This window comes from Equus quagga, chromosome 8, assembly GCF_021613505.1.
Source record: "Equus quagga isolate Etosha38 chromosome 8, UCLA_HA_Equagga_1.0, whole genome shotgun sequence".
NCBI classification, from domain to species: domain Eukaryota; kingdom Metazoa; phylum Chordata; class Mammalia; order Perissodactyla; family Equidae; genus Equus; species Equus quagga.
In genome coordinates, this window is record NC_060274.1 from 12,449,316 (window position 1) to 12,474,838 (window position 25,523).

Genomic DNA, 25,523 nt, shown 5'->3' on the forward strand with positions numbered 1-25,523 from the left:
GGTGAGAAATAACTTTTCAAAATTAGAATTTTGTAATGAAAGCTCAATTTCTCAGCATTCTGCTATATCTTGGGCTTGATACGAAAAGGGAGAATCTGAAAGAAAAACCAAGGGTTAAGTGACTAATTATAAGGGAAATATGAAGGTCTTCCCACATTCTAATTGGAGAAGCAAGTCTACAGCTTCAGCCTATAACTTCGTATGGCCAAGTCATTTCATAGATAGGTCTATGGAGGAGGGAAGGAAGGGAGGGAGAAAGAGAGGGAGACAGAGAGCAGGAGGGAGGAGGAGGAGGAAGAGGAGGAGGAGGTGATGGACAGTTGGATGGATGGATACATGGATGGATGATTAGATAGACAGACAGAGCGAGCCTACTGTGATCAAGCCACTACTCCAGATGCTGAGGATACAGCAGTGAATAAGAGAGAAAGTCTCTGCTCTCAATGAGCTTCATTCAAATGGGAGGAAGCAGTCAAATCAAATAGGTAAATAAACAAATAAGAAAAATATCCTAGAGTGATACATGCAATGCAGAGACATAAAATAAGATGATGAGATGGTGAGTGACAAGTGGCTGATTTAAATTGGCAGATCAGGAAATGGCTCTCTGAGATGGCAACTAGGCTGAGATATGAATGCTATTTCAAAGTAATGGGAAATGATCCCCCAGGCACAGGGACCAGCCAAGACCCCAATAAGAACCAGCGCGTTAAGGATAGTTATCATGGATTGTGGGGCAGAATCCAAATGCAAGTAAGTTGACTCAAAGGATCAAAATTTTGTTACTTATTAAGCAGGTGGTTTCTGGGTCCGTTCATATTATGGAGAATACTAACTTCCTCCTGTGTTTGATACACTGCCCAGTGATATATCCAAACTCACAGCACCATTAGTCAACACACCAGAAAGTACCTCCCTTTTCTTTCATTACTTAAAATGTGAAACAGATTGCTGTCAGAGAGTGAGACTTGTCTTCTTAGAAGACATTATTTCACCTCTGCTATGTACACTAGATACTGTGTTATGATAATAACTGTGTACTCTGGGTCACAGTCCTTGATAAAGAATCCAGACTTTGGAGTCAAAAGATCAGGGTTCAACCCCCAGCTTCCCCATGACCACCTGAGTGAGATCAGCCTGGTTATTTCAACTGTCTGAGCTGCTGGTTTCTTGAACTATAAAATGGAAATGATATTATCTACTTTGCAGGGTTATTCTATGTATTGAATGGGATAACGCACATAAAATACTTAATAAAGGGGTTGAAACATGTGAAATGCTCAAAGTAGCAATAAAGTATTATTATTGTAAACAGTCACTATTGGGAAAGGCGCGATTAGAGCAATGGTCCACGCTACAGAAATACATGCACATAACCAGACAGAGCAGAGACGACAATTTTCATTTATAGGATCATAGAATATCCTCTGGGTGCACCTTCAAAAACCAGCCCAACTCCCTCTCTCTACACGTGAAAATTTAAAGCTAAATGAAGCAGACATGCCCAAGGTGACATAACTGATTCAAAGAACATTTTTAGAAACCTGACATATTTGGTTAAGAATGCCTGACTTATAAGATAAATCCCACACAGACATAAATTTTTAATTCACTTTGTAACTATCCCAGTATGGACAAGAAAATATTTTCAAATGGTAGGAATGGGAAATTGAACAAGCTTCAGGGGACTCAAAGCCAAGAATTGTCAAATTTTACAGATGACCTGACAGATGGTTACTTACTAACCAAAACGAAAATATATAAGATCTACCACATTTTAATTTCTCCAGTGATAACAACAGATATTGAGTCTCAAGCACCTACTATGTGACAGAAGCTTTCCATACATTCATTCTGAATTTTTGGCCATTTTATGAGTGTGACAGTTTTTTATTCTCTATGCCTTTGCATATACTGTTCCCTGCTGGGAATGCCTCCCTGGAGAACTCCTAATTACCCTTCAAGACCCAGATTAAGTGTCTCCTCTTCTGTGAAGCCTTCCCTGACCTCCTACCTTCCATGAAGTGTTATCACTCTCTCCTTCACCTCACCACTCTGGCCAGTATAGGCAACTGCATTGCAATAATTACTTTTTCACTTATTTTCCTCCTTTACTAGATTTTGATTGCTTTGAAAGTAGAGGACTCATCTTACTTATCTTTGTTTTCCTGATGTCTAGCACAAGGCCTTACACACGGGTGCTTAATAAATGCATGATGAATGGACCAACGGAAGAACTGATGCATCAAATTGTTAACACAACATGATTTAATTTTAGACTAGCCTGCTTTTCCATCACATGACTATGACATATTACAAATGAAGGGGAAGTTACAGCTTATCTACTGTCATCGTTAATGTCATGTGTCAACTTGGCTAGGCTGTAGTACACAACTGTTTGGTCAAACACCAGTCTGGATGTTAGCATGAAGGTATTTTTAAGACGTGATTAACATTTAAATCACTAGACTCTGAGTAAAGCAGATTACCCTCGATAACGTGGGTGGGCCTCATGCAATGAGTGGAAGGCCTTAAGAGCGAAGACTGAGATTTCTCAGTTAGGATATTTTTCTCAGGTTTGAAGAAGGAATTCTGCATCTAGACTGCAGCATGGAAACCCTGTCTGACTTTTCAGCCTCCTGCCTTGCAGAATTTGGACTCAAGACTGCAACATCAACCTTTGTCTGAATTTCCAGTCAGTGGGCCTGTCTTATGGATTCCAGCCTTACCAGCACCCACAATAATGTGAAACAATTCCTTAAAATTTCTCAATAGATAGATAGATAGATAGATAGGCAGGCAGGCTCCTGTTGATTCTGCTTCTCTGGAGAATCCTGATTAATATGACCACTAATCATATTGAATTGAAATGATTTTGGGCAGGATTACAGAATGTTTAAGTTGAGGGTACACTCACTTCAACGCTGTTCATTTTGCCGATGAAGAAAGCGAGGCCCAGAGAGGATAAACTAGACCGGCCGCATAGACAGTGGCAAAAACTGGGACTGCAACTCAAATCGCCAAACAACAGCATCAGCCCTGTTTCAGAACAAGTGACAGTGGTTTGTCCCAGTGACGGATCAGTGGTTGCCCAAAGTGCTCTTCCTTGGATCCTGGTGTCCTGTTCACAACATTTTCCACTTCCCGTGTGTATTCCAGGGCCATGTGAACAATTAACTTTCAACTAGTTGGAAGGACTACGACCCATTTTCAGCAAGTGGATATTCTCTCAACAGTGTAGACTAGGTTTAGCTGTCAACGAATGCCATGATTTAAGGTGAGTGAACAATGGGACAGGGGCTGCAATACCCCGTGACTATAGAAAGATCTAACAGGGCCCATTGTGTATTGAAGTCTGAGATTCAAGGCCGTGCTGGGTAAACCACACCTATAATAAAACTCTGTGTTTTTAGTCAGACCAAGAGTGTGCTTGCATCTATAACAGCACACAGGTACCATGTGTGGACAGAGTCATCAATCAATAGATTTCACTCACGCTCCCTTCAGCATGAAAACCAGCCAGGCCTGAAGCCTCTGAGCTTGCCTGCCACCATGACATCATTTTAATTCAACATGACTACATCTTACATTTTTCTCCCTTGAGTTCGGGATAAAAAGCCCTTCGATTTTACAGTCCTGACGATTCTGCCCCCACACCTTCCCTAACAGCTGAATGTAACTGGACCTTCAGCTACAGCACAGTTAAAAAAAAGGAAGGCCACACCGCAAGAAAGGCTAGCACATTAATCAATGTGGAAGCCTACTGTCGAGTCCTGGACTAAGTTCACAGCACCCAATGTTTATAAAACTCTCAGTGCTGGGCGACACAGTGAGAGCCTGCAGCCTTCAACACAATTCCCAACGCAGGTCAAGGAGAAATTGCTGGGGAAGAGAAAGATAAAGTCACCACTTAACCCATGCCCTTCCAATACGCCCCCTCCACCCCAACTAGGTAAAAGGAAGGCATTTCTCACTGAGAAATTTCTCTCTCAAATTCTCGCCTTCTTCAAATTAAATCCCCTTGGTAATCTCCCATCTCTCTGAATAAAAAACTGTTTTAAAGTTTCTGGGTTTACTCTAGCCTTGCTATCAGCTAGGCAGCTTATCAACTCAGAGACTCAACTCAACATCTGTAGTAACACTAGACAGAAAGTGGGAGGTTTTCCAGGAGCCATTTCTGTGGGGGAGAGAAATGCGACTCCGGTCTCCATTTACCCCTCATGTGACCCGGGTGTGTACCACGTGACTGACCCCCTCCAGAATCTCCGTTCACAGGTGGATTATTTATTATCTCAGTCTCTTGGCCATAGAGATGTCAGAGCCGTAACAAACAAAGCTCTCTGTGACTCTTCCTCGCGACATGAGGTAAGACGGATCATGATGTACTGTACGCCTTCATTAAATATCAACAGTCATCAGCCTCTTGGTGAAACTAACACACTGTGTCTGCACAAAGAGCTAATGGATCAGATGCTTAGCCAAAGAAGCAGTCTTCCTTAACAAAAAAAGACCGTAGAGATGCCCGGTAGACTATGGGATGTCAGAGAATCGATGACAAAGGGACGACTGATTACAATGAAAATAGGAAGTTTTAGTCTATCCCAAATGGTAGAGTTTTATACACACAGAGCACAGTACTTACTGCTGACTATGAACCAAGCTACAGCAAGGTCCTTGTTATTTATAAAATAGTTCATGTGAAACACCAAAAAAAAAAAATCAATGAACAGCTAGAAACAGAACAAGGCATATCCATATGGCCCACTGTATTCCCTAGGCTGGCTTCTGTTTAGAATTCATCCTCCCTAGGATTCCTACAAAGTTCACGTATCCAGGGACAAAATTCAAGGATGCACAAGTTGACACAATTTAGCTTGAGTGCTTAATGTGCAGGACATTAATTAAGTTAATTCAATTCGATTCAAGAAGCATCCACTGAACATCTACTGCGTTCAAGGCACTATGTTAAATCTTGGGAATAGGATGGTGACCAAGAACCTGCCTATTGTCTCGCACAGCCTGTAAACAAGTAAGTCATCAGTCACAATGCAGTGTAGACATTGTGGTACAGAGGGCTAAGATGCTATGGAAGCACACAGGGGTGGCCCCAAGCCTAGTCTTCAAAAACAACCCAAAAACAATAACAATGATGCCCACATCACAAAAATTACCTATATTCAGTGTCCACGTAGAACAGAATGGATCTTTCTTTACCAGGAAAGAATGTCTACATTTCTTTGACACTTCTCCTATGAGGGAAGGTGGGCCAATCTATGCTCCCACTCCTTGAATCTGCTTCAACCTTTAGGAGTACAGCCAACATGATACTACAGGATTTCTGTGTCCAAGTCAGAAAAAGCCACAAGTTTACACCTGCTTTTCTGGGGGCACTTGACCTGGTTTCCTTCATCCCTGTATCAACCTGACACCTATCGCCATATTTTCCAGGATATGAGAAGACACCAATAAGGATCTTATCCCATCACATGCCAAGACAAAAGAAATTTAGCGTTAGTGTCTTAAAGCCACCACTGAATTCTGGTTTCTAGACTGAAGGATGACCCTCATCCAGTTGATCGACAGAACTCAGCGAATCACGGGGACTGACTTTCTTCACTAGAGAATTGCAATATAATAATTCCCTGTCATTTCTAAAACCACAGCATCCATTACCAAGAATTACATTAGGGGAGGCCAGCATCTCACCCCATTTACAATGCAGTGCTGGGCGTACAGAGAACAGAGATGAATCAGGCAATCACCTCATACGCAAGAAACTTAAAACTGTGTGGGCCCAGGAGACCACCTGGATGATCACAGTAGGAAATATCTGCTTTCCTCTTCTTCACCCCTGTGAGATGATCGTCCTGCCCATCTCTACTTCTTCTTCCAGCCCTACCAACACTGAGAACCATCCCATCCTCATACCTAGCATCTGTTCAGAGAGAGAAGAGGAGAGAAGAAAGGAAGAATAAGATTTATAAATAAACAAAACAGAATGCTTGTGTATGAAGGGGTAGGCGTTAAAAAGTAGCAGGGGCTCTCAATTACCTGTCTTTTTCGATCTCTCTTCATCTATCATATTCTCTCATCTGCTTAGTGTCACCGACACAAGCTAAGCATCATAAGGCTCTATGTTTAACAGCCAAAGGCGCTACTGAAGGAAATTATATCCATTCATTCGTTATAGGAACAGCTTACATGTATACAATATTATCATTTCCTTTATCCCATCCTTAGATTAAATGAAGTATTCCTTTTCAGTAACTGAAGAAGCATGGGGATGAAAGAAGTAAATGAGATCAAGCAAGGCACTGTTGAATAACTATTAAATTAACAAATTAGCACAACACACTGGCTTATAAAAGGTGGCCCGAGCGACAGAACAAAACACAAGGAGAAGCTACTACAACGTGGATTCAAATGCTCCTTTACCAAAAGGGGGGGAAAATTGAAAGGCTCTATTGACCTTAAAATAGGAAATAAACATTTGTACATCACTTGAAAGGGCAAACACCAGGACATGCAAGTATAAAACTAACTCATCAACCACTTTTGTATCAGGAAGTGTTACAGGCTCTGAGCCATCTGTAGGGAATCACGCATTAAACAGCTCTCAGCAAGCATCTACGGGACACACCCGCCCACCTTGGCTGTGTGAGTGGTTCCCAGGATATAATCAGTGAGGGGACTCCCACCTCTGTCTCAGAGCTCAGCTGACTAAGCCAAACACATTTTTCAAAGGATAACTTTACCTCATTCCAAGGCTAGACATAACTCCTGAAAGGTAGCATATTATGGAAAAGAAATTTGTGAGTCTTTTTTCAGAGGATTCATTTATAAAGACAGGGCAACCGAGGATCTCTTTCACAATGCCTGGAAAGCAAGTAATTGTTGAATGACCATAAAGGAGAGAATGAGTGTATGAACGAATGAAGGAACAAACAAATATGATGCTAGTTATTTCTGTGTTCACAGCAGCAGATGAGTCAAGGATCCCTGGATTTCAGGAGAAAATGGAAAGATTTGTCCTCAGCTGTTCTAATACTAAAGACGGCCACAAAATGATACTATCGATGACTAAAATATTTCATCCTCCTAAACTTTTCAAAGCTGTCACATTTTCCCTTCCTGGAGACAGGATACAAGTTAATACTTTAATGGACAAAGAAATATTTTCTGCTGGCCCCGGCCCTGTGGACGCCCAGGAAATAATGATTTCAGAGTCATGAACTTACCTGAGAAAATTCATGCCATAGAACCCACCAGAAAAGCAACCAGTCCATCCCATGCAAGGTTCATTTTAAGACTGCTTTAACTGTTATCCTGCCCTCTGGTGACATCTGAGCAGTTCATCCCACGGCCGAGGATGTAGTTCGGGGCGTGAAACGTTATTTCAGACGCTATTTTTATAGCAACACATTACACAGCTCTTTAATGTCACTCTAACTTAAAAGATGCCATACTGGACTTGACACCTGAAGATGCCATGGGTTGTTTTTACCTAAACTTCTGTCCAAAATTAAATATTTAGGAAAAAGAAAACCTGTGGCTATACACTTTGCCCACAAAATGTATACTTTTACTTCTGAAAATAAAGATTTTGTAGGTTTTGTTGTAAATTCTCGTTTAAACACCCTTCATAAATGTTTTAATGTCCTCCTACTGACAAACAGTACGGGGGAGATAAAGAGGTACCAGCTCACAGAGAAGGCCCTTGCAGTGCTTACGTCAACGATATGGAAATCAGAGACAAGATTTGGAATGATGCTAACAAATACAAAACCAATAGCCACGGTACAGATAATGATACCTTTCTGGAAAGTGAGAGAAACACTTGACAGAAGGCTGTTTTGGGTTTTGTTCATCAATTAATTTTGCAGAAAGGGGCAGGTGTGAGAGTTCCCAATGGTCAAACAGCTGTTGCTGTTTCCTTCTATTATTACGGGGCAAATCGAAATGACCCAAGAAACAAACCGATATCAGGAAATTTTTGAAGAAAGCAAAATGCTAGGATCCATATAAACTCAGCCTATAGTTTCACACTACATACATCTGAATCTCAGCGGTACTGACTGTCATTGACAAATATGTCATTCTACAATTTAGTAGCATTTAAGTCCCAATTAACAGCAAGGTGCAATGCTGGGCACTGTGAACGCCTGCTACAAGGATGAATTAGACACAGCAGCACTTACCAAAGGGCCCAGAGTCGGAGGGGAGAAAAGATGGCAAAGACGTTATAAGTTATAAAAAGAGGAAAGGGAAACTGGCAATCTGAGATGGGAGCAAGATGGTGCTGTGAAGAAAATGCCAGAAATTTCCCTTGGTTTAAAAAAAGAAAAGAAAAATCACCGAAAATCCATTAAATCTATCAGAAACAGAGATTTTCAGCAGCAACCACCACAAAGATCATCAAGTTAAACTAGAGGAAGATATATTTAGGATCCAGCTTAAAAGGAAATGAAGGGGCCAGTCCCGTGGCTGAATGGTTAAGCTCTTGCGCTCTGCTTCTGCGGCCCGGGGTTTCACCAGTTCGGATCCTGGGTGCGGACATGGCACCGCTCGTCAGGCCACATTGAGGTGGTGTCCCACATGCCACAACTAGAAGGACCCACAACTAGAATATGCAACTATGTACTGGGGCGATTTGGAGTGAAAAAGCAGGAGAAAAAAAAAGAAGATTGGCAACAGTTGTTAGCTCAGGTGCCAATCTTTAAAAAAAAGGAAAAGAAAACATATCTTAAAAAAAAATTCAACCTCTATAACGAAACAGACTATAGAACTTCTAAAAAAGATTTGGAGGATGCGAGAAATCTATTTCCAAAGAGATAAAGGCAGATATTACACCTATAGATGAAAGCAGGCTGGGATCACGAAAGATCACCGAGGGATGACACCCACCCCAGCATCACTCAGGGCTCTGGAGCAGCTCCCAGGGTGGAAGTTCAGACAAGGACAACATGGCATCAGGCTGAGCGGAGCAGGACAGCCCTGCTAATGGACCTGACCTTTAAGAATTGTCAAACTCGGATGGAGGAACCAAGAAGACCCTGAATTATTATGAATATTCTCATAAAGAGGACAGTATGGATTAAGGACAGAAAGACCAAGAAGCCTGAGAGCCGCACAGTCATGGAGAAGCCTCAACTGTGTTGGAGCATGGCGTGAAATGAGTGCAAAGAGAGAAGCAGATTGAGATGCCCCACTCTGGAGCCTTCTCAAGTCCAGGCTGTCACGTGGGCTGTATTCATTAGAAGACAACCTCAAAAGCAGAAGTCACAAGCCAACAATGAATGAGCCCCCACCCACAGGTACTACCCGTCACCATCCATCAATACGAATGAGCATTAACTATAAAGGAGTTTGTAACGATGAAAATCAATGGGGAAATCCTACAGTGTGTTTGCAAAATAGAAAAGAGCTCATTCATAAGAATGCCAGAGTGCCCGGTGAGGAGTGAGAAGCAAACCCCAGACCTGCCCCTCGGTAATCCCAGACTCGGGGTCACTTATATGCTTCTCTAAACCTGATCTCCCTCCATGCAAATGGAAATGATTATACCCACCCCCCGGGGCTGCTGTGAAAACAACGTGAGAAAAGATCTTTAAATTATCCGACATACGGCTTATCCAAGTAAAGAAATGTTAAATAATAAATGTTAGTTCTCTCTTCTAGTCCTGGTTTCTGTAACCCCTGACTTGAAACGCAGGCTTTCTTCCACAGTGAGCAACACTAATAAAAACTCTGACTTATTTTTAACAAGCGCAAAGCAAGCAAGATGACTCAGTCATGCCCAGGCCGAGGCCAAAATGTCCGTTACTAACAAATAATGCAAAATGTTTTAAAAAAATGTATTTCTCTAGGAACTGACTACGTGGATAAATTAAAGGGAAAAATGTAAATTGAGAAACCTACACAATTAGACTTGAAGATTATGTTTTAATATCTATAGTAATATGCTAAAATTATTTTCATAATATTCTAAAATCATTCATAATTAAATTAATTAGGGCATTGAGGCCTCCTTCAATCCCAGACAAGCAAGGGAGCCTTATGAAAAGGCAGGCTATTGTAGGTCTGTTTCTAAGTTTAACATAAGGCTAAGCCTATAGGATTGCTGTTTTAAGAAAAAAAAATTATCCATCACTAAAAAAGGTACTCAGCATGCCTTAGGAGTCTACAGAATAAACAGCTTCTTGTCCTTTGGGCCCAACACACAATAAACTATGGGAATTTAGAAATTAGCATAAATTATGGCAAATTTGTTAAAAGTGCGTTCTGTGTATGTGAAATAAAAAGAATTTGGGGGCGAGAGATGAATTTCAAAACACTCAGTAGTTGGATGTGACTGAAGGTGTCGCCATGGTATATTTTCAGGATTTGGCTCTTCCTGTGACCATCCATCCAGCAATCAATCTCTCTGGGGACCAAATCAGCATCTATACCAATTAGCATCAAGTTAGTTACTACATCTAAATCACTGGTACATCCCTAACCAGCTATAATCACAGAACTGCCTTCGACTGAAAGTATGTCAGACCTTTAATTTTAATTACTTCAGCATGGAATGAGCACCACATTTCCCATAGGTATTTTATTACCTGTTATTTTATGAAAATGAATAACTAAAACTTCAATCAGAACATGGCTGTAAATGGAGAAAGGGTGGGGAGAGGAGAGCAACATAAATGTTTATTGCTGTTTAGCACGCGAAATGCACAACAGGGATGAAATCTAGGAAGGCAATTCGAGTCAAAATTTCTGGGCCCAGAATGAATGCTCCACTCCCTTCCCCCTCATAAACCACCCCCGGGGGAACTCCAGCCCCCATGCCTCATCCCACAACCCAATAACTATTAATAACCCCTCAGCCTCTCACCTCAACTGCCGCCGGCTCCGAGTCTGGAACCCCATCACTCTCCTCCTGCCTGAGAGTCCTTCACTCCTGCCTCTCATAATTCCACCACACACATCCTCTCCTTCACTCTGCCTTTATACCAATGCCTCTGGCCAATCTTGTTCTTACTTGGTTCAAAACCCTAGGGACTCCCAAGTGACATGAGGCAAGGAAAGAAAAGGTAGAGTCATTATGTCCTCACTCCCAAGGAAACAGAATTAAAAAGACAAAGATGAAGGCTTTCTTCAACAGTTTTGGTTGTTGGCTTTTTTTGTTGTTGTTCTAAGCAGGACATAAAAAGGGCAATATTCTATTTAGCTCATCTTTAATCTTTTTACTATAACAGAATTTGACTACATTTAAAATAGTTCTATGATATTAAGCATGTTTTTGAAAATGTTCCGTATTAATTAGCCAGAGAATTTTTTTCGTATTATCCAACTTGAATATCTAATTCACCCAGGCTCCCCTTACTACCTAATACGTATTGCCTCCCCAGAGTAAGAGTGGAGAGCAACCTGGAGGAGCTGAAGTCCCATTCCCAACCTGGTGCTTACTGACATGGTGCCCCACCCTGCACCCACTGTCCTTGTCCAGAACTGCCCCCGCACCCATTGTCCTTGTCCAGAACTCCCCCTGAACCCACTGTCCTTGTCCGGAACTGCCCCTGCACCCACTGTCCTTGTCCGGAACTGCCCCAGCACCCACTGTCCTTGTCCGGAACTGCCCCCGCACCCACTGTCCTTGTCCGGAACTGCCCCCGCACCCACGGTCCTTGGCCGGAACTGCCCCCGCACCCACGGTCCTTGTCCGGAACTGCCCCCGCACCCACGGTCCTTGGCCGGAACTGCCCCCGCGCCCACGGTCCTTGTGCGGAACTTGCCTGCACCCACTGTTCTTTTCCAGAATTGCACCCTGCATTTCCCTGTCCTCGTCCAGAGCTGCTCGGAGCCCCACTTCCTGTCTACTCCTCCAGTCTCTAACTCCCCAAGGCCCTGGTCGTGAGATGAACGTTGGTGGCCCCATCGCCCCCTCTACTGACAATTCTCTGAGCCTCCAGTACTATTTTAAATAGCACTGGGATGAGGTCTGAAGAGAGAAAGTATATCGATGACAGTCTAGCAACAAACAGTTGCTTAGTTCCTTGGAAAGAACTTAATAAACATACAGGAAAAAGGCTTATTGATAACTATAATTTGAAGAGCATGTTAATAAGCTTACCATTACATTCAATTAATTAGATAAGATTAATATGGTTAAACCTTATACAGATACATTAAACTCATGGTACACTAACTATTTTACAAAAGACTAACTTTAGAAGAAAATTAACTCTGATAAGGACAGGAGCTCATGAATAAGTTTGTCATCAGAAATCGTCTTTTGGTCAGAACGCTTGTATCTCCATCAGCAAATCAATGATAATATCAGCTATTGATCAGGTAGGAATTGATAGGATTTATGCAGCACCTGGTGTCATAACGGCACCGACAATACGGGATCGTACCCACGGTGAGTCGTCTTTCAGATCATAAACTCAGTCTCTCGGCTCTAGTGTTGGTCTCCTACCAAGTTGTTTTGCAAACAGCACCTCAGGTCTTTCTCCATCCAGACTCACTTTGCATTCTCCACCTCCCGGCCTCAAAGAGATTTCGTGGGGACTGTTGATGTCTGAAAGATCTTTCATCTTCGGGGATGAAAGGGGCTAATGAGTATTTGTGGGGAGCACTCCCACTCTGCCCCATGGGAAGGTTTGGAATTCTTCTGTGGGTGTGTCCTGCAGGTAGGAAAATGTTATGTTTGAAGTGGAAATTATGATAGACTTAATTACAGGGAGGGGGCATAGTTCACTGCTGAGCAGAGACCAGAGGCCCCTCCATTCTCCTTTTTCCTCAGCTGCTACAGTCCGTGTGACCTCGAGCCTCACCTTCTTCTCTGGACGTCCAGGTTAAGCACACAGAGCCCCTATGAGAAGTAGGGCTTCTACTCAGAGGAAACCAAACTGAAGTAGAAACGTGTATAATATTGCAATTACACGAAGTAGGACGTGGCTATAGTCTCAGGCCCTCCCAGAGAAGTACTTAGTCTGAAACAGGAAGAGTACCAGGTACAACTAAAAATGGTTAACAATGCAATCTAATACAGGGTCTTTCTAAAGCCCTTTACCAAACTTTAACAGCAGGTTTTATGCATGATAACTATCAACTTATAAGTGGTATCTTAAAGAAAGCTGATTTAGTTCCTAATGGTAAATATGGATTTTAATATTGCTAACAAAGATTATCATTTCTCCAGATTTTTTCATTCATCACAAAATCGAAAATAAGAAATGCTGTCTATGCAACTTCTTGAACCTCTGTACTGTACTAGATTCCTGTGATGCTCAGCTTCCTTTCTGAGCTCCTTCACCCACGCCCACCTCCCTAGACGTTCCTCAGCTCCAGGCTCGGTCCCCATCTCTTCACCTTCAACATTCTCCTTCTGGGTGACTTCATGGCTCTCACTATTGTGGATGATAATGAAGTCTCCATCTCCAGCTTAAATGGCTCTTCTCAGCTCCAGACCTACTCATCGACCTACTGGATGTGTCACCTCAAAATCAAGAAGACCCAAACTAAAGTTATTCCCAATCCTACTCTGCCCCAAAATAACCCAGTTCTGTGTACCCGAACCAGGATAATGGCCCCTCCATCTGGCAGCTCTCACAAGATAGAACCCCATCAATCATCCTAGGCTTGCTCTCCTTTTCCTCATCTTGCACGGCGAGGTGTCAGTAAATCCTCTGGCTCCTACTCCCTCAGTATCCCCTTCACATGTGCCACCTCTCCTTCACTGCACTGTGTTCATTCAGAGCCCAGGAGCTGATCCGAGCTCTGCCTCCACTGTTTCCTAGCAGAATATTTCCAGTCCTTTCTCCATCCACAAATCTCTCCTGCACAGAACAGCCAGAGGAAAACTCTGAAACACAAATCAGATTCTGTTATGCTCCAGTTTGAAATCTTTCAATATCACCCATCCCTTACAATCAAAAGTCCCAAACTTCTTTTCATGGCATACGAAACTCCACTGACCCCTCCACCTCCTGTCCCGCCAACCACTGATGTGAACTCCTTGCAGCCACAGCACACTGTGTGGTCCAATGCTCCATGCTGGCTAAAACGCGTTAATGACCTGAGAAATTCCTTGTCATTCTCAAGACCAACTTATGTGGTTCTTCGGAGATGACTTCCCTAACGTCACATAAGAAGGACAATAAACCTTTATCAGATATATCACTGCACCTTCACTTACCACACAACACAGAAATTCTTTGCTCATATGCTCACCTGTTTTACTAGGGCATAAACTCTGTTCTCTGAGTCCTTCTCCAGCATTCCTAACATGGGGCGTGGTAAAGACCATACGAGCAATGAGTGTTTGGTGAATGAATGACAATAATCAAATACGAGTTCCAGAATAGAGTAGTCCTAATGTTTAATAAATCCATTCTAAAATGCTGCTTCCACTTTCTTCCTTCATCCATCAATCCAAAGTTATTTCGGGTTCAAGTGTCCTCATCCTTGATGGAAATTCCACAGAGACATACCCCAAAGTTGTCTGGAAAGCCAATGTGAACCTATTCATTTCTATAACGCATAAACACATCTTTCCAAAAATATTTCTTATACATTCAAAGCCCCAGCTGAACCACCAGGCTCAGTAGTCAAGACCCACATAAATAAACTCACTTTCTTGGGAAGAGAGTCCCCGCTCCAGCCTCAGGGTGCCATCATCCTAACATAAATTTTCCTTTAAAAAACTAAGACAATCAATTTGCCCTAATGTTTTGAAAGGGCTTTGTCCTTAGTTATTTATCATTTCCCTGTTTTAACTCATCACAAGGAAATTCCTGAGGAACCGCCTCAAAGTCAGGAAGGATACACTTACCAGAAACATTCTTTAACGAATACTGACTACATGGCATAGGATTTTAAAAATCAGCCAAAGTAAATCAAATTACAACTTAAAAAACAAATTGCTATCCAGATAGCACATTGCAGAGCTGGGCAACACGTAGTGTGACAAAACTCGAGGTACAGTTAAAAAACAGCAAGACAATTTATTTCTTTGATATCTCTATTGTTTCAATTTTCTTTACTTAAATAATAGAAGCTGCGCAGCGACTCAAAACCGATGACAAAGCAAATCACCTGACCTTGTTTCCATATTTTTATTTTTCTAATATGTTTTAGCTGCTATACAGAATATTAGTGTAATGTGAGGTGTCTCGTCTATACTCAAATTACCGTGTACGACTTCCTAGGCCAGCAACCTTTGTCTATGCTTTTACAATGTAACTCCTCGTTTGTGTGCATTTCTTATTTTCTTCTGGTGTCTAACTTCAAACAGGGACAGACAATAACATTTCACCAAGATGATACGCAAACACATGCTGCTTTATAGAACCTTTGATAATGGTTTTCCCAAAGGTGTGTCATTATTTCCTTCCAGGGAATGAAAGGCTAGCCATTCTCTGATTGAACTTGAATGAAACAATGGAAAACCAGTCTGTCATGTTTATTCACAGCTCCCTGTGGCTCTAAAGTGTTATAAGACACTAGGCAGGTACTTCTCACTCACAGAATTTCCTGAAGAGGGAAACGGAACCAAAAAGGAATTGCTTGCAGTTTAGAAGTCACCAGCAGAGAGAAAGTGCTCTCTGAGGTAAAGGGATCCTGGACATAAACCCTGCCTCCACCACTTTCTTAAAGACGGTGGCGATGACCTACCTCACAGGGCTGCGGTGATTAGATGCTTCATGTGTATTAAAAAACCCAGCACTGGGGCTGGCCCCGTGGCCGAGTGGTTAAGTTCGCGCGCTCCGCTGCAGGCGGCCCAGTGTTTCGTTGGTTCGAATCCTGGGCGCGGACATGGCACTGCTCATCAGACCACGCTGAGGCAGCGTCCCACATGCCACAACTAGAAGAACCCACAACGAAGAATACACAACTATGTACCAGGGGGCTTTGGGGAGAAAAAGGAAAAAATAAAATCTTAAAAAAAAAAAAACCCCAGCACAGACCTCTCCTCTGAGCTCCAGGCTGCCTACCTGACGCTTCCACCAGGCTGTCTCCAGGGCAATGAAAACTCAACACGCCCTCACCCCCAGCCCACCTCCAAGGCCTGCTGATGGTTCCTCCTCCATATCTTCCCAGTGTGCCCACTTCTCTCCATCTCCCCTGTTGCCCCCCAGTCCACAACACCATCTCTCTTCTAGACTAATGCAACAGTCTCCCAACTGGGTTCCCCAAATACACTTTTAAAAGCCCTCTGGAGTCTTCCCAACACTCTTGGATGAAGACCAAGGTCCTTAATACGGTCTACAAAACCTTACAAGTCAACCCTTACCTGCCTTTCCAGCTTCACTTTCTGCATTCTCCCTCTTTATGCTACAGCCACACTCTCTCCTGCCTGAGGGCCTTTGCACACACCGTTCTCTTGCCTAAAGCAGAAGGATCTTATCTATTCCTGACCCCACCCCAGCCTAATTATTGCCTTTCCTGCATCTCAAAGCTAGGTCAGGTTCACCTCTCATGAAAACAAGTGCCTTTCCTTTTCACAGCTGAGATAGTATAGTTTTACTTAGGTGATTAATCAATGTATGTCTTTGCTACTGTAAATTCAAAGGAGGGCAGGGAACAAACAAATCTTACTCACTAGCTTAGCCTGATTGTTCTGGAAACAGAGCCTGAGATAAGGACTTGGTACAGAGGGTTCATTTGGGAGATCTTTGGGAGATCCTTCAAGGAGAAAACAATGAGAGAGAGTAGGGAAAGTGAAACAGGGAAGGAGGGAAAGCCAATATAAGGGTGTGTTACCACGGTCAACACCGTGGACAGCAGAGCGTCAATCCCATCAGGACCTCCTGGGAGCCATGCAGATGCCACCAAGAATTGTCCCTCTGGAAGAAGGAGGCAGAAGCATCTGTCCACCGGTTTCAGTCTCCCCCTAATTTAGGGGGCTATGCCCGGGGGTGTTAACTCTCCCACCTCCAGTCTGTGCTTGCACATCAAGTGGCCCCCCCAGCATTGGAGAACTGAGGCAAACAGCAGGGACAACACTGTCACCACAAAGTGCATCTGAAACCACACTGAACCATCCCTTAAAGCCGTGTCGGAAAGTGGAGGCGGGTCATGAGGACGTGGCTCAGAGACCAAGGGCATCTGCTACACTCTCTGTTTCCCTGTGCCCAGGACAGGGCCTGGCACACCAGAGAACCCCTGTAGATAGTAGTAGTGGTGTGGTTCTCAAGGTCATTATCTTTTTCACATAAATATAACTTCTTTCCAACAGCATTGGTGAAGTATTAATTAAAAAGTTTGGGAAAGGAAGGAAAGTTAATTCGCTATGATGTATGGAAGGTCTCTCCACAAGGGGCCCTTAAGGATTGGGGGAGAAGAGTTCCTACAATAACAAAAACAGTGTGAATGTTTATACTGAGATAGAGAAAACACTGATTATGTGCTTCATAATGAATATAGCTATACTTAATAATTTGGGCATGCATTCCCAAACATTATTTTGCCTCTAGGACATCAAGAAGTTGTGTTTGGACACTGGAAGGCAAACATTACATTTATGTACAAAACAATTGGAGACCCAGAGAGAAAACAGCCTCAGGACATGAACTGGGTAATCCGGTAGTATAACCTCTTCCGAATCCTAAAGCTTCTGGAAACCCCATAAGATCATCATGGATGATGGTCAGAAACTAACCAAGCGTCGCAAAATGGGGCACTTACATACAAAGCTCAGTTCAGCCAGATCTCTTAAACTTAAGGAATTTAGCCACTTAAGATTCATGGACTAAACAAAGATTTAGTGAGTGTTTATTACGCCCACAGACATCACTGAGGTGGTATGGAGGAAAAAGAGAAACAGATTCAGTTCTTCTCATAAAAGGACGATCTAGTGCAATCCAGGGCAGGAAGAGGGACCTGGATACAGATGAAAATGTATGTTCGATGCACGTCTCTTCCATGTCACTGTAAACTCACAGGAGTGAAAGGCAAAATGCTATTTAAAAGTAACACTAACCATGACCACTTCTGTTGCCTGAAGAGGAAGCACAATGTATATCTGTGGACAGATCAAGCTCGGTACTTCTCCTTTCCATCGAAAAGGATTGAAGAAGGACAGAGAAGGGAAAGGCAGAAATGTGAAAGCCTCTCCCAGCTCTTCCATGTGTATGAAAGTGGATAGAGAGTCCTCGGTCTTTAGCAGTCAACGGAGAGGAGCTCCAGAAAAGGCAAAAGTCGGGAGATCCATGCCAAGTCTTAAGCAAGAGACAGGCCAAGCAATACGGCAAGAGGTTGGGAGCTTCCAGCGCCTGTGGCAGTGGACTTCCTGCAGCGGGATGGCCAGAGGTCTCTAAGAACGGAGGGATGTAACCTTCCATACCAAGATGTTACACTGCTACACGCAAATAAGGCCGAAGTTAATATCCTCTGTGCCAAGTCCACAGTGAGTTCCCCACAGCCCAACTGGATCTTTAGGGTCCTGCTAAGCGGGGTCCTATGATGCTGTGGCTACACCATGCAGGGCCTTCTTTGATAACCGTGCAAATCCAGCAGGTTGCAAAGATCATAAATAGAAATACTTGTAAAGAATTAATCAAACATCTTTACTTCAACGTAACAGACATCAGGAAGGTATGCAAAAAAGAATTCCACCAATTTTTTTTTAAGTTTATTGTTAAAATCTGGGCTTGCTTCCCACTTCTGAAATCAAAGTCTCTTACAAAGGATAAAAACTAAAGGGAAACCAGGGCCAAGCAGGAAAGACACGGCAGAAATATGAGGCAGGAGTCCCATAAACTCTAGAAGCCCATTCACCCAAAGCTTCCCCCACTGGCCTCCTCTGAGTCTGCCCACGCACACAACCTCCTCCCTGAGAAGACACTCTTCCAGACCAGAGACCACAACAGTGCACAAGCACAGCCTCACAGATGCGAGTTCCGCCCACACTCTAGGCCTTCACAGCCTTGGGTATAATGTGACATGAACAATAAACAAAAAATATCAACAAAACAGGATGTAAACAAACAAGAATTGGACAGAGAGGCGCAAAATTAGAAACACTGAGGAGTCTTCACGGTGAGACTAAAAGTGGCAACAGGGGTGGAGGCTGGGAAGAGGGGACAGCGAGCAGGAGGGCAGGAGACATTGACTATAGAGTGGAGAGCGGCCCAGAACTACTTTGGATGGCACGAGGGAGAGCCCATTATTCTGGAACGGCTTCAGAAGGCAGCTGGGGTTTCCAAAGTTAAAGGCTAAAGACCAGCATTGGGACTTTCAGATCTGTATCGAATACCTCATCTCCAAACGACCAATACTGGGTTGGCCTACGCCTAGGGGTCACTTACACAACTTAGCAGCATGATCTGCTGCCAAATTGGCTTCAGTACCTGTTTCTGCCCCAATTTCAAACCAGAATCACCAAGCCAAAAAAAGGAGCTGTTCCTTCTTTGCACTATGTCATTATTTTCATTGAAATATAAATTCACCCTTGAAAGCATAGGGAAGTTGTGGTTCATAATAATAGTAAAAGGTTATTTTCATTTAAAAATAAGAATGTCACATAGGAATAAGAGAAAGAAAATGCACAATTATTTCCCCTGACTTATTTGTAGTAGAATTTCATTGCTTGAATATAAGCAAAACTAGAAGGAAATGGTTTAGTAGTGTGTACATGTGAACGAAACCAACAAATGTCAATATCTTACTCCAGAAGGGGAGGGGAGAGAGGAGGAGGAGAAAGGAGGGAGAGAACAAGGCGGAGGGAATGAAGGAGATGGAAAGGAAGATGGGGTGACAGGAGCGAAAGGAAGGGAAAATGAAATAAGATGTTTATCTTCACTCCAGTAGTAACGACAGCTAAGGATACATACGTAACCTAAAAGAAAGATGCTTTGTTTATTTTCAATATGCTTGCACACAAGTTGCTAATCACGGCCATGGAAATCACCGCCATGGAGTGTAATTATGTAACCTAGTTTAATGTTTGAAGCCTGTCAAGCCTCCACCTGGAATTACTCTAAAGCATTTTGCCCACATTGAGAAACAAAGAAACAAAGTCTCAGCCACAGTAATAAACCTCCAAGACAGATCTCACGCCCTCCCTGTGCCCGGCTCTTCTATTACATTCAGTTCAGGGCCAAAGCAAAAGTTCTCAGGAGGTCAAATATTCAAAATCCAGCCCAAAATATAGTCACAGTTCACAATTAAGGCATAGGCAAACCAGAGACATAAACTTATCAGGGTTCTACATTTTCAGCAATGCTTACGAGACGATAACACTTTTCCGTGAGTTATGCAATTTTCATGACCTTGAGCTGTAAAAGCTGGACTACAAGTCTCAGCTTTAGTGCTTAAAAGGGACTGTCCCTCATGTTATTTTACTCTAGCACTCACCAACAACATCCACATTCCTACACTGGCCCAGGAAGTCTTTTGGGTAATTACTGAATCAGCACAAAGTAAAAGGAGCTTAAAAGGGGTTTACAGGTAAATTGGTAGATTGTTAATACTACCCCACAATCGAGATGCTAAGCTACTTACTTATAGTCATAGTTATCAAGAGACAACTATCAATTTTCAAAGCTATAGGATATCCAGCTTTACACATGAGGCATATTCTGGTCGGTCTACCATCTGTCCTTCTAAGCTCCTCCAAAGTATGTCATGGGATAATCATTTGGGATTCCAGATGAATATTTGGTCATATTTATTCATCTATTCTTTCTACATAATTTCTGTCTTCTTCTCTTTATTACTTTTATCCCAGGCTTCACTATCTTACATCCATATATATATTGTTTATTTTTATACTCAATTATAACATACATGCAATAAATTACACAGATCATAACTATACCATTCCATAATTTTTTTTTTTTTTGAGGAAGATTAGCCCTGAGCTAACATCTGCTGCCAATCCTCCTCTTTTTGCTGAGGAAGACTGGCCCTGAGCTAACATCCATACCCATCTTCCTCTACTTTATATGTGGGACGCCTACCACAGCATGGATTGCCAAGGAGTGCCCATGTCCGCACCCAGGATCCGAACTGGTGAACCCCGGGCCGCCGAAGAAGAATGTGTGAACTTAACCGCTGCGCCACGGGGCCAGCCCCACCATTCCATAATTTTTTACATTTTTCACTTATGTAGTTATCACCCAAATCAAAAACTTTGCAGGAAATGTACACGTAATGGTTCGTGTCCATACACACATATACACACCCATACCCACACCCAAACCCCACAGTCCATCCTTAGGATTGCATCAAAGCTGTGGAATAAACAAATGGGAAAGAGGTCGACCACAATATGATCAACTGCTAAAACACTGCTTTTTTAGTTGATTGTGGAAAAAATAAAGAATTTAAAGTATCATTTACAATTTGCTGCAGAGATCTTGTTACTACATTTCTAAGTCTTGAATCACTAGCCCTTTCATTAAATCATGCTGCCTTGCCACCAAATCTTAACCAGCTACTTTCCTTAAAAAATTGTGGTAAGTCACAGACTAGGAAAAGTACTTGCAAATCACATATCCAACAAAGGACTTGTATCCAAAATGTATATATAAAAAATTGTCAAAACTCAACAATAAGAAAACAAACAACCCCAGTTTTTACAATGGGCAGAAGGTCTAAATAAAAGATGTAAACATCTAAAATTCATCAAAGAAGATATATGGACAGCAAATAAGCACAAGACAAGAGCCTCAACATTTTTAGTCATTAGGGAAATGCAAATTAAAACTTCAAGGAGATATTGCTACACTATTAGAATGGCTAACATTTAAACAAATAAAATAATAACACCAAAAGCTGGTGAGGACATGGAGCAACAGTGGGAATGCAAAACGAAACAGCTACTTTGGAAAACGGTTTCAGTTTCTTCTACCATACAACCCAGCAGTCCCACTCCTAGGTATTTGCCCAAGTGAATTAAAAAACACGCTCAGGGGCCGGCCCCATGGCCAAGTGGTTAAGCTCGTGCACTCTGATTTGGCATCCCAGGGTTTCACGGGTTCGGATCCTGGGCACAGACATGGCACCGCTCATCAGGCCATGTTGGGGTGGCATCCCACATGGCACAACCAGAAGGTCCTAAAACTAGAATATATACAGCTATGTACAGGGGGGCTTTGGGGAGACGAAGATGAAAAAAAAGAAGAAGAAGATTGGCAACAAATCTTAGCTCAGGTGCTGATCTTTAAAAAAAAAAAAAATGCTCATACAAAAACCTGTATGCAAATATTTACTCATAATCACCAAAAATTGGAAGCAACCAAAATGTCCTTCAACAATCAAATGATTAACAAACAGTGGTATATCCATGCAATGGAATACTACTCAGCAATAAAAAGGAACAATCTATTGATTTGCCCAATAAACTGGGTGAGTATTACATGCATTGTGCTAAGTGAAAGAAGTCAGACAAAAAAAAAGGCTACACATTTTATAACCCCATTTGTATGATACTCTGGAAAAGGCAAAATTCCAGGGAGAGAATCACTGGTTACCAGAGAGTAGGGTCCACACAGAGAATTTTAGGATGATGGAACTGGTCAGTATGGTACTGGGTAGGAGACACATGACTCTATGCATTTGTCAAAACCCACATAACTGTACACCACAAAGAGTGAACTGAACTTTATGCAAAATTCTTAAAAACCAACCAGAGTGTCCAGTAATGAACCAACAGAAAAAGAACTCAAGAATACAATACCATTCACAATCGCAACAAAAAGAATAAAATACCTTGGGGTAAATTTAACCAAGGAAGTGAAGGACCTATATAATGAAAATTACAAGGCCTTTCTGAGAGAATTGGATGACGACATAAGGAGATGGAAAGACATTCCATGTACATGGATTGGAAGAATAAACATAGTTAAAATGTCCGTTCTACCTAAAGCAATCTACAGATTCAGCACCATCCCAATCAGAATCCCAATGACATTCTTTACAGAATTAGAACAAAGAATCCTAAAATTCATATGGGGCAACAAAAGACCCCGAATTGCTAAAGCAATCCTGAGAAAAAAGAACAAAATGGGAGGCATCACAATCCCTGACTTCAAAACATACTACAAAGCTACAGTAATCAAAACAGCATGGTACTGGTACAAAAACAGGTGCACAGATCAATGGAACAGAATTGAAAGCCCAGAAATAAAACCACACATCTATGGACAGCTTATCTTTGACAAAGGAGCTGAGGGCATACAATGGAGGAAAGAAAGTCTCTTCAACAAATGGTGCTGGGAAAACTGGAAAGCCACATGTAAAAGAATGAAAATTGACCATTCTTTTTCACCATTCACTAAAATAAACTCAAAATGGATCAAAGACCTAAAGGTGAGACCTGAAACCATAAGGCTTCTGGAAGAAAACATAGGCAGTACACTCTTTGACATCAGTATTAAAAGGATCTTTTTGGACACCATGCCTTCTCAGAGAAGGGAAACAATAGAAAGAATAAACAAATGGGACTTCATCAGATTAAAGAGCTTCTTCAAGGCAAATGAAAACAGGATTGAAACAAAAAAACAACCCACTAACTGGGAAAAAATATTTGCAAGTCATATATCTGACAAAGGCTTAATATCCATAACATATAAAGAACACTTGCAACTCAACAACAAAACATCAAACAACCCAATCAAAAAACGGGCTGGAGACATGAACAAACATTTCTCCAAAGAAGATATACTGATGGCCCATAGGCACATGAAAAGATGCTCATCATCGCTGATCATCAGGGAAATGCAAATCAAAACTACACTAAGATATCACCTTACACCTGTTAGAATGACAAAAATATCTAAAACTAATAGCAACAAATGTTGGAGAGGTTGCGGAGAAAAAGGAACCCTCATACACTGCTGGTGGGAATGCAAACTGGTGCAGCCACTATGGAAAACAGTATGGAGATTCCTCAAAAAATTAAAAATAGAACTACCATACGATCCCGCCATCCCACTACTGGGTATTTACCCAAAGAGCTTGAAGTCAGCAATCCCAAAAGTCCTATGCACCCCAATGTTTATTGCAGCACTGTTTACAATAGCCAAGACGTGGAAGCAACCTAAGCGTCCAGCAACAGACGAATGGATAAAGAAGATGTGGTACATATATACAATGGAATACTACTCAGCTGCAAAACAGAACAAAATCATTCCATTTGCAATAACATGGATGGACCTTGAGAGAATTATGTTAAGTGAAATAAGCCAGCGAGAGAAAGATAATCTGGGTATGACTCCACTCATATGAGGAATTTAAAATTATGGACTAAGAACAGTTTAGTGGATACCAGGGGAAAGGTGGGGTGGGGGGTGGGCACAAAGGGTGAAGTGGTGCACCTACAACATGACTGACAAACATTAATGTACAACTGAAATTTCACAAGATTGTAACCTATCAATAACTCAATTAAAAAAAAAAAAACCAACCAGAGTGTCAGGGGATCTCAGAATGGAAGGCAGACTGTAAGAAAGGAACGTAACTATATTACAAATGGATGGATGACACAACTTCAGCGCAGTGTGAGTGTGGAGGGAGGGGGGAGCTGACCTATACAACTTTGGAACCCAGTATTTTAACTGATACTATAAGCTAAGGACAAATATATATATATATATATCTGTGTGTGTGTGTGTATGTGTGTATACACATACACACTATACTGTGGTTGGTAATGTGTTGCTCTCAAGAGTACCAGTTAGCAATTCTGAAACTACTTTACATATACACAAGGATTGAACACATTTGTAAATAAATTATAGATAATGGGAGCCAAGATTTTCACTGTCAGAAAAAGAATCTACAAAGAAGAAAAGGAGGAAAGCTAGAATGAACCCTGTGGTGCTGGATAATATCCACTCAGGTAAACAGACACAAAAATAAATATAGATACATGTGTAGATTCTGAGATATCAGTATGAACTCACATTTATTTTAATAGATATAGATAGACACAGAAATATAGACATACATGCAGAGTCAGAGATATCAGTATGAACTCCTGTTTATTTTAAGACAGAGAGAGAGAAATACAGATGTGTACAGACAAATATTTCCCAGCTTTGTTCATTGAGAGGGCCTAAAGAAGGAACACTGCTTCAGTAGCAATGAGCACCCTCAGCAACCAGATCTTGGTTTCTAAATACCATTCTCAAATAAAAGGAACCAGGGTTCTTTGGAGAATGGCTGATTCTAGAGCTATAACAGGGAAAAACTTAAAATGAATCTGGCACATCCTATAATGCCAGAACATCAAAAGACACAGAAGTCAACCTGAAAGAATTTTCAACTGCCAAATTTAGAACTAACTGAGCAACGTAATAATGATAGTATTGCACTAAAACCCAAAGAATAAAATACATGACCATGAGTCCATACCAATATAAGTAAATAACTGAATAAACAAATAGAGGAGAAGGAAAAAAATCTTCTTGACAAAAGAATTGCAATTATTAAATGCAGAAAGAATGAGAGAGACAGAAAATCATCATTAGAACAGCACCGTCACAACTGCCACAAGTTGGATAAACCCTAAAAGCAGCAGG

At 41.9% G+C, this 25,523-nt stretch overlaps 1 protein-coding gene across 10 annotated transcripts in view; it reads right to left on the reverse strand.

Moving 5' to 3' along the window:
• Positions 1–25,523, reverse strand: part of TIAM2 (TIAM Rac1 associated GEF 2) — a 264,594-nt gene that overhangs the window by 140,338 nt on the left and 98,733 nt on the right. The window lies entirely within an intron of this gene.